Source organism: Mus caroli, chromosome X (genome assembly GCF_900094665.2).
Source record: "Mus caroli chromosome X, CAROLI_EIJ_v1.1, whole genome shotgun sequence".
NCBI lineage: Eukaryota > Metazoa > Chordata > Mammalia > Rodentia > Muridae > Mus > Mus caroli.
Window position 1 is genome coordinate 63,329,933 of NC_034589.1, and position 8,457 is coordinate 63,338,389.

Consider the following 8,457-nt stretch of genomic DNA (forward strand, 5'->3'; position numbering starts at 1 on the left):
TTCATCCACCCACCCACTCCCACCCTCACCTCTCTAGAATCCCTCTTCTCTGGGGCATCAAGCCTCCATGGGACTAAGTATATCTCCTCCTACTGAGGCCAGACAAGGCAGTCCTCTGCTATATATGTAGCAGGGGCCACAGACCAGCCCATGTATGTTCTTTGCTTGATGGCTTAGTTCCTGGGAACTTTGAGGGGTCCAGTTAGTTGATACTGTTTTATTGTTCTTCCTTTGGAGTTTCCAACCCTTTCAGTAACTTCAGTCTTCCCCTAACACTTCCATAGGGGTCTCCAGGCTCAGTGTGGTGCTGGTAGAGCCTCTCAGAGGACAGCCAGTCATTCCAGGCTCCAGTCTGCAAACACATCATGGCATCAGCAATAATGTTAGGGTTTGGTGCCTGCGCATGGAATGGACCCCAAGTTGGGGCACTGGAGGGCCTTTCCTTCTGTCTCTACTCCATTTTTGTCCCTACATTTCCTTTAGACAGGTACAATTCTGTGTCAAAAATTTTAAGATCGGTAGGTGGCCTCATTCCTAAGCTGGGGGCCATGTCTATCTATTTACTGGAGGTGTTCTCTTCAGGTTTCATCTCCCTACTGCTGGGCATTTAGGCTGTCATCCCCATTGGGTCATAGAGCCTCCCACATCTCTGGTGTCTTGGACTTTCTAGTGTTTCCCTCTCCTCCCCTCCCCCACATCAACAGCTGCATATTTCAATTCATTCTCCTGGACTGCTGGCTTCTCTTCTGTGTCATTCTATACCTGAACCCACCCCCCTTTTCTCCTCCCTCTCCCCTCCAGGACATTCCTCCCTCTGCCTCTTGTGATTATTTTGTTCTCCTTTTTAAGTGGCATTGAAGCATCCACTCTTGGACCTTCCTTCTTGTTAACCTTCATAAGGTTTGTGAGCTGTATCATGGGTATTCTGAACTTTTTGGCTAATATCCACTTATCAGTGAGTATATAACATGGATGTCCCTTTGGGTTTGAGTTACATCACTCAGGATGATATTTTCTAGTTCCATCCATCTGCCTCCTTTTTAATTTGATTGATATATTATGAATATTAGTAGTGTGGTATCAATAAAGTCTATTACTTTGCGTTACTTAAAACTGACTCAGTTGAGCCAAAGAGATGGCTCAACAGTTATGAGTATCTGCTGCTTTTGTAGAGAAGCCAACTTTGGTTTCCAGCAGCCTTGTTGTATGACTCAGAACTGACAGTTCCAGGGACCCAGTGTTCTCTTCTGGTTTTTCCAGATACCAGGCATGATGTATGTGAATATATGAAGGCATTCGCACATACACATAAAATAAAAAAAATAAATATGTACTTTAAGGAAGAACAAAACTGTCAAGGCCAAAAAGTTATAAATACAATTTCACAAGGTTTGTTTCATAAACGTCTATGTTAAAGAAAGCATCTCATAATAGTAGCCAAAAGTCAGAACCCATTAAAAATGTATTAAATATTTACAAAGAAAGTTAGATCATCTTCTATTTAGCAGAATTTTCTCTGAACTTAGCAAATACTTGCAGCCATGGAGATGGTATTAGCTCACCAGCAACAACAAAAATCCTATGATTCACATAGAAATTATCATGAAAAGTATTGTGTAACAGGAACCTTCTACTCTCTACCTACGGCCTTCTTAGCTCATCTACTGTATTTTTGGTTTATGACAAAACTTAATATGACATACAACATGAAAACTAATGCTTCTATGTCTTGGAACATATACCTTCAGCTGTTACAAGATCCTCCGAGTTCAAATATAAATGTCAAAAAAATGGATGAATCAGCAAATATCTACCCAGTTACATAGGGCAACTGATGAGAGATCTGGCTCCTAGACTAGGAGTTCACTACACTATCAAATAAGCTACCAGTGAGGAAGTGAAAATGGTCTGGGGCTGATAGTAAGGTTATGAACTCTCTTGATTAATTATTTACTATTATATTTTCCAAATATTATGAAAACTACATAGTGATACAATGAAAAATTGTTAATGGAACTCCTAAATTAATATTCAATATTTTATTTTGCCTGCTTTCTTTTGTGTGTTTATTTTTTATAAACTTTTAAAACATGAGTTCCTGCCATCATGACACTTTCTATCTACATCAGTATTTCCACATTTATCTCCTACATCTAAAAATATTTTACTTATTAATCTCTAATACCCTTATCACTCTTAAAATCATTTATGGCTGAGATTTCCAGACTTCTCAGCGAGAGGCTAAGAAACATTGAGTAGCTGCTCAGGATGCATCCTCCTATGTTTTGCTTTCTACTTCTCTCTGGTGTCAGCCTACTCACTGACAATAAAAAAGAAAAAAAAAACAAAAACAAAACAATGGTGAAAGAAACTACTTACTAGAGTGTATGGGAGGTATCAAACCCAGAGTCATCCAGGAAGATGTGAGAAAGCTTATAGGAGACTGTCCTTGAAGCACTACCTTGATAAGAATTCAAATGAGGGCATAAAATCTAAACAGATTCTCAAACTGATGAATTTCCTGCTGATTCTTTTTTTTTTTTTTTTTTTTTTTTTGGTTTTTCGAGACAGGGTTTCTCTGTGTAGCCCTGGCTGTCCTGGAACTCACTTTGTAGACCAGGCTGGCCTCAAACTCAGAAATCCGCCTGCCTCTGCCTCCCGAGTGCTGGGATTAAAGGCGTGCGCCACCACGCCCGGCTTTTCCTGCTGATTCTAATGCCAAGGGAAAGGGGGGTTATGTGACACAGTAGGTAGGAGAACAGGCACTTCAAGAAGATGGAACAGGTGGCTATGCTTTTGGCTCCTGGATAGACATCTTTGGTATGTTCTTTAGAGGAAAGAGCATTAAAATGGTAAAAATGGTATGTGTAGGCTCTCAACAATCATGAAGACTTATATAATAGTACAATAAGAAAATTGTCTCAGCAAAAGAAAGTGATTGGTAACAAAAGTGAAGGTGGAAATGGTAAGAAAGGAAGAGAAGTATTTGTCAGAAATTCAGAGGTACTAACATGCAAATTCATTTATGGCTGAGATTTCCAGACTTCTCAGATTCATCAGATGGGACCAGAAATGGCTCAGTAAAATTGGTCTATGTGCATGGAGTGGCAGAATCATGAAGAACAGACCAGTCCTAATGACAGTTCTAAAAACTGCAATGGAAGAAAGATGGTCTGGGAGAAGAAGATTTTAGAAGTTCATACTGACAAAGGCATGAAAGACAGCCAGAAGATAATATTCCATGGAAAAGGAGACCACAAATCAGGATTAAAGTCAGGAGATATTATTACTGTGCTAGATCAAAATAGCCATGCTGTTTTTACTTGAAGTTGAGAAGACCTTTTCATATATAGGAACTTACAGCTTGTAGAAGCATTCAGTGGCTTCCAGGAGCCAATGTCTGTCATTGAACAGGAAACCATAATCCTCACCTCTAATTCAGATCATAATGTCAAGCACAGAGATACAAAATGTGTGCACAATGAACATATGGCAATATATTGTTAACCACGTGAAGATGGATGCCTAATCACTGACTCTAAGTTAAGCTTTCCTGGAAAGATTTTCTTTGTCTGCTTGAAAAACTCCTTGCAGAGAGGAAAGAAGTAGAAGAGCCTAAAGAAATAGATCATATAGAACTAGTGAACTTTGATCCAAATCAGGAAAAATGGTGCCATTATAAAAGAGAAACATAAAGATGATGATCACCACCCCAGAGGTGTGCTCTGTGTCAAACCCTTTAATGGGGCCAGTGAGTGGCACTTTTTAGGAAGGAGGAAATGTTAGGGAAGTATAAAATCCTATTGTATTGGCTAGTTTTGTGTCAACTTGACACAGCTGGAGTTATCACAGAGAAAGGAGCTTCAGTTGAGGAAATGCCTCCATGAGATACAACTGTCAGGCATTTTCTCAATTAGTGATCAAGGAGGAAAGGCCCCTGTGGGTGGGACCATCTCTGGGCTGGTAGTCTTGGTTCTATAAGAGAGCAGGCTGAGCAAGCCAGGGGAGGCAAGCCAGTAAAGAACATCCCTCCATGGCCTCTGCATCAGCTCCTGCTTTCTGACCTGCTTGAGTTCCAGTCCTGACTTCCTTTGGTGATGAACAGCAGTATGGAAGTGTAAGCCGAATAAACCCTTTCTTCCCCAACTTGCTTCTTGGTCATGATGTTTGTGCAGGAATACAAACCCTGACTAAGACACCTATGCTCACTACTTGGCTAATGTTTTTGTTTTAACACTCAATAGCAGTGTTTTTAAAGTTAGCTGAAGAATATATACAAATATAAAAGCTCAAAAAATACTTTATAATAATCATTGGATAGTGAACTAGTCCACATTCAATTTTATCTAATAACATACTTTGTAATTATATTTTAAACAAAGATCAAATCAAACATGAATTTACTTTTAGATATGGATTTCAAAATAACTTTAGTTTGTATGTTCAAGAGAAAGATAAAAAATGAAAACCTGAAGTTGAAAAATATGTGTGCAGTTAGAAAACAGGGGTATTAGAGGATAAGTTTCTATAAGAGGGTCAAAAATGAGAAGTTACTTAATGGAGTGTCAAGGAAGCAAAAGATGAGAGGTGCACCGCCTGATGAGAGGAAAAAGTCTGAAGGCATCATTTTTTGACAAGTGAAATCCTTTACAGAGGAATTTTGTTAACAGACATCAAACTGTAAGGGGTTGAGCACAAGTGAAGTGTGAAGAATAATCCTTCCATAAGTTTCTCTTTGAAATGGAGTAAACAAACTAGATGGACCACATACTCTCAACTTTTTATCATTGGAAACTAGTTGCATGTCCCCTCTGCTCAGTAGCACTATTACCCCAAGACTGTGTTTTAAAATGTAGTTTCCACTATGGGGCTGCAGACCCCTTCAGCTCCTTGGGTACTTTCTCTAGCTCCTTCAATGGGGACCCTGTGTTTTCTCCAATGGATGGCTGTGAGCATCCACTTCTGTATTTGTCAGGCACTGGCAGAGTCTCCTAGGAGACAGCTATATCAGGCTCCTGTCAGCAAGCACTTGTTGGCATCAGCAATAGTGTCTGGGTTTGGTGGTTGTTTATGGGATGGATCCCCAGGTGGGGCAGTCTTGGGATAGTCTTTCCTTCAGTCTCTGCTCCACACTTTGTCTCTGTAACTCCTTCCATGGGTATTTTGATCCCCCGTCTAAGAAGGATCAAAGTATCCACACTTTGGTCTTCCTTCTTCTTGAGCTTCATGTAGTCTGTGAATTTTATCTTGGGTATTCTGAGTTTCTGGGGTAATATCCACAGATATTACCAGTGAGTACATATCATGTGTGTTCCTTTGTGGATGTTACCTCACTCGGGATGATATCCTCCAGATCCATCCATTTGTCTAAGAATTTCATAAATTCATTGTTTTAATAGTTGTGTAGTACTCAATTATGTAAATGTATCACATTTTCTGTATGCATTCCTCTGTTGAGGGGCATCTGGGTTCTTTCCAGCTTCTGTCTATTATAAATAAGGCTGTTCTGAACATAGTGGAGCATGTGTCCTTATTACAAGTTGGAGCATCTTCTCTGTATATGCTCAGGAGTGGTATTGCTGGGTCTTTCTGTAGTACTATATTCAGTTTTCTGAGGAACTACCAACTGATTTCCAGAGTGGTTGTACCAGCTTGCAAAACAGTACCCCCAGAGCAACCAGGGAGTAAACCACCAATCAAAGAAAACACAGAGTGGGACTCATGGCTCTAGCTGCATATGTAGTAGAGAATGGCCTAGTTAGTCATCAATGGGCGGAGAGGCCCTTGGTCTTGTGAAGGTTCTATGCCCCAGTATAGGAGAATGCCAGGGCCAGGAAGCAGGAGTGGGTGAGTTGGGGAGCAGGGAGAGGGGGGAGGGGATAGGCTATTTTCAGAGGGAAACTAGGAAAGGGGATAACATTTGAACTGTAAATAAAATATCTAAAAAGAGTGAAAATAAAATAAAATAAAATAAAATGTAGTTTCCCAAATCGTTTTTTAAAATAACAGGGGTCGGGATTTTCTGAATCAAGGTTAGCTGCTCATTAAAAGTCTCAAACTCGTAAACAAGGGCTCTCTCAAAGAGAACAGGTGGTAGACATTGAAATAAACCTTGGCAAAAGGGAGGAGACATCTGTTTCTCTAAGGCACATGGGAATAAAGAGACAAAACAGACACTTAGACAAATACTGGCTCCCATAAGCAAGTAAAAGAAAGCTGAAAGAACATTTTTTTCAGAGGAGCTGAAGGTACCAATGTGACAAAAGCAAGGAAGGTAGACAAGCTCTGGAAATCGGAAACACAGAAGGACAACTGTCATGTAAGCTCAAAATACCAAGGCTGCTTATTTCAACTTGATCTCTCTTTATTAGTATTTAATACACTCCAAGAACTCTAACAGACACTTACAAAGACACACATGCCAGGCTGCACCTCTTTTCTGTTAAAAAGTGGAAGCTTCCTGCCATGACATTACATTCCTCTGCACTTCATTCTGATTTTCTGATGTCCTCCTGAACTCCCTTTATGGCCCCAATACTTTTCCTCCAAGGATACCTCGAATCTGTAGGTTAAATACGAGTGCATAGCAGCTTCTATCATCAGTCACCTCTTTGCTCTGGGCAGTTGTGTTCTCTCATATTACATCTAGAAAAGGTTTTCTATCTCCAATCTTCTCTCAAGGCATACACTAGTGTGTGTAATGAAGGGAAACAAATGGACATTTAAACTCAGAATTGTGCCCATTTTCCTCCTAGCTTGTATTGCTCATGTCATCAGTGAAATAGCTATCTATAATTCTCCCAGAATATATATTTGTATCCCAGAAGCTATATATCATTGGGAGCAGAGAGCATCTTCAAATCTTTGAATATGTGAACATGTCTTGAAGACCATAATCACAATAAACTTAATGGCATTACACTGTAGGAAGCTTAATTTTATTTTGCTAGCATTGGCAATTGTTTGTTGCTCTGTGTTGCTAGGAAGCACTCTGAAAGGGAAAGGGGAGAGGGTAAAATCTTTCAGAAAGATGCTGGAACTCAGGTTGGCAACAATGGCTAATGGCCAAGAAACAAGGATACCGGTTATTGTTTTATAAATTATAGTGCATTGCTGCTACCCAAGTCCTTTTCATTGCCACAAAATCATGGGTCAAGCCCATTACCTACACAATGACTTTGTTTGATTGGGTTTGAAGTTGAGATTTTTGTGAAAATTAAAGAAAGGGGACTTAGTTCAACAGCTGGAATGACATGGCACAGAATCAAAACAGGAAGATTATCCATCATGAAAAGTAATTCTGCACGGGTAGAATTGAAGTCTGGAGGTATGAGAGAAAACATTAATAATCCCCTCAAGAATCCATAAAGACATTTGTAAGACTCTCTGGCATATGGTATGTAATGTGAGCTATTTCCATTTCAATTTCAAAGTTAATGTGTCTCAGTTGATGCTGGTTATACATTTATTCAACTGACTGAAGGACATCCCTGCTTAGAGACTTATGGGGTGTCCGCTATAGACAACTGACCTCAAGTTCCCCCTTATACAAAGTCCTAATCTCTCCCAGTTGAAGTTTTTTATATTTAATAATTGCCAAGTAGCACTATTTATCCAGCTGCTCAAATTTCTCTTCCTCACCCCTCTCCCACCATGTTCCATCAATCACCATGGCTTACTATTTCAACATCCATGATATCAAATTTTGCCTCCCACTGTTGACTTCCTTAGTATCAGCTATGAATACTCCCAGCCAAAGCCTCACTAATCCCATGGCTTCCACTCCCATTTTCTCACAGCCCTTACTCTACACACCAGACAAAGCAACAGAGCCAGATCATGTCACACCCCTATACAACATATTTGTAAGATTAAAAAAGGTCCAAGTTTCTTATGTCTTTCATGACCTAGCTCCTGCTGGCCTTCATCACAGTACTTTCTCTCATTTGAATTTTCCATTTCAGTCTCCAAAAACTACTTTTCTTTCTCAGACTACTTCAAGCTATCCCTTTTATATTTTGAAATATACAAAATTTTCAGTTATAACTTAATTGCCATTTTTTTTAGAAAGGATAACCATACTTTCCAGCTCTCTGAGTTATGTGGCTATCCTGTAGCTTTTCTTGGCATCTATTTATTCTGTTATCATATTGCTTTTTATGCTCCTTAAATTGTCAGTTTCTCTCTCTCTCAGGTTCTCAGCTATATCATCCTATCACCCAGCACAGAACCTGCTTTACATATAGGGTTAAATAAATATTTATTTCCTAAGTTAAATGCTATGCATGAAATGTTTTTTATTAGTTGCATTATTTCAACTTCATTACCTTGTAAGCAATATATTATCACCTTGAACCAAAACTTTATGATATTTTCCCATTTAAATTCAACATAGAACATGTTCAGCATGTCAAGTTTTATTTAATTTTAGTAAGACCTAAATAAAGTATTCTAAAT

General features: G+C 39.3%; 1 pseudogene; it reads left to right on the top strand.

The window, feature by feature from the left end:
- The first annotated feature begins 2,358 nt into the window (after nucleotides 1-2,358).
- On the top strand, nucleotides 2,359-3,786 carry LOC110286233 (annotated as a pseudogene).
- The last annotated feature ends 4,671 nt before the right edge of the window (nucleotides 3,787-8,457 follow it).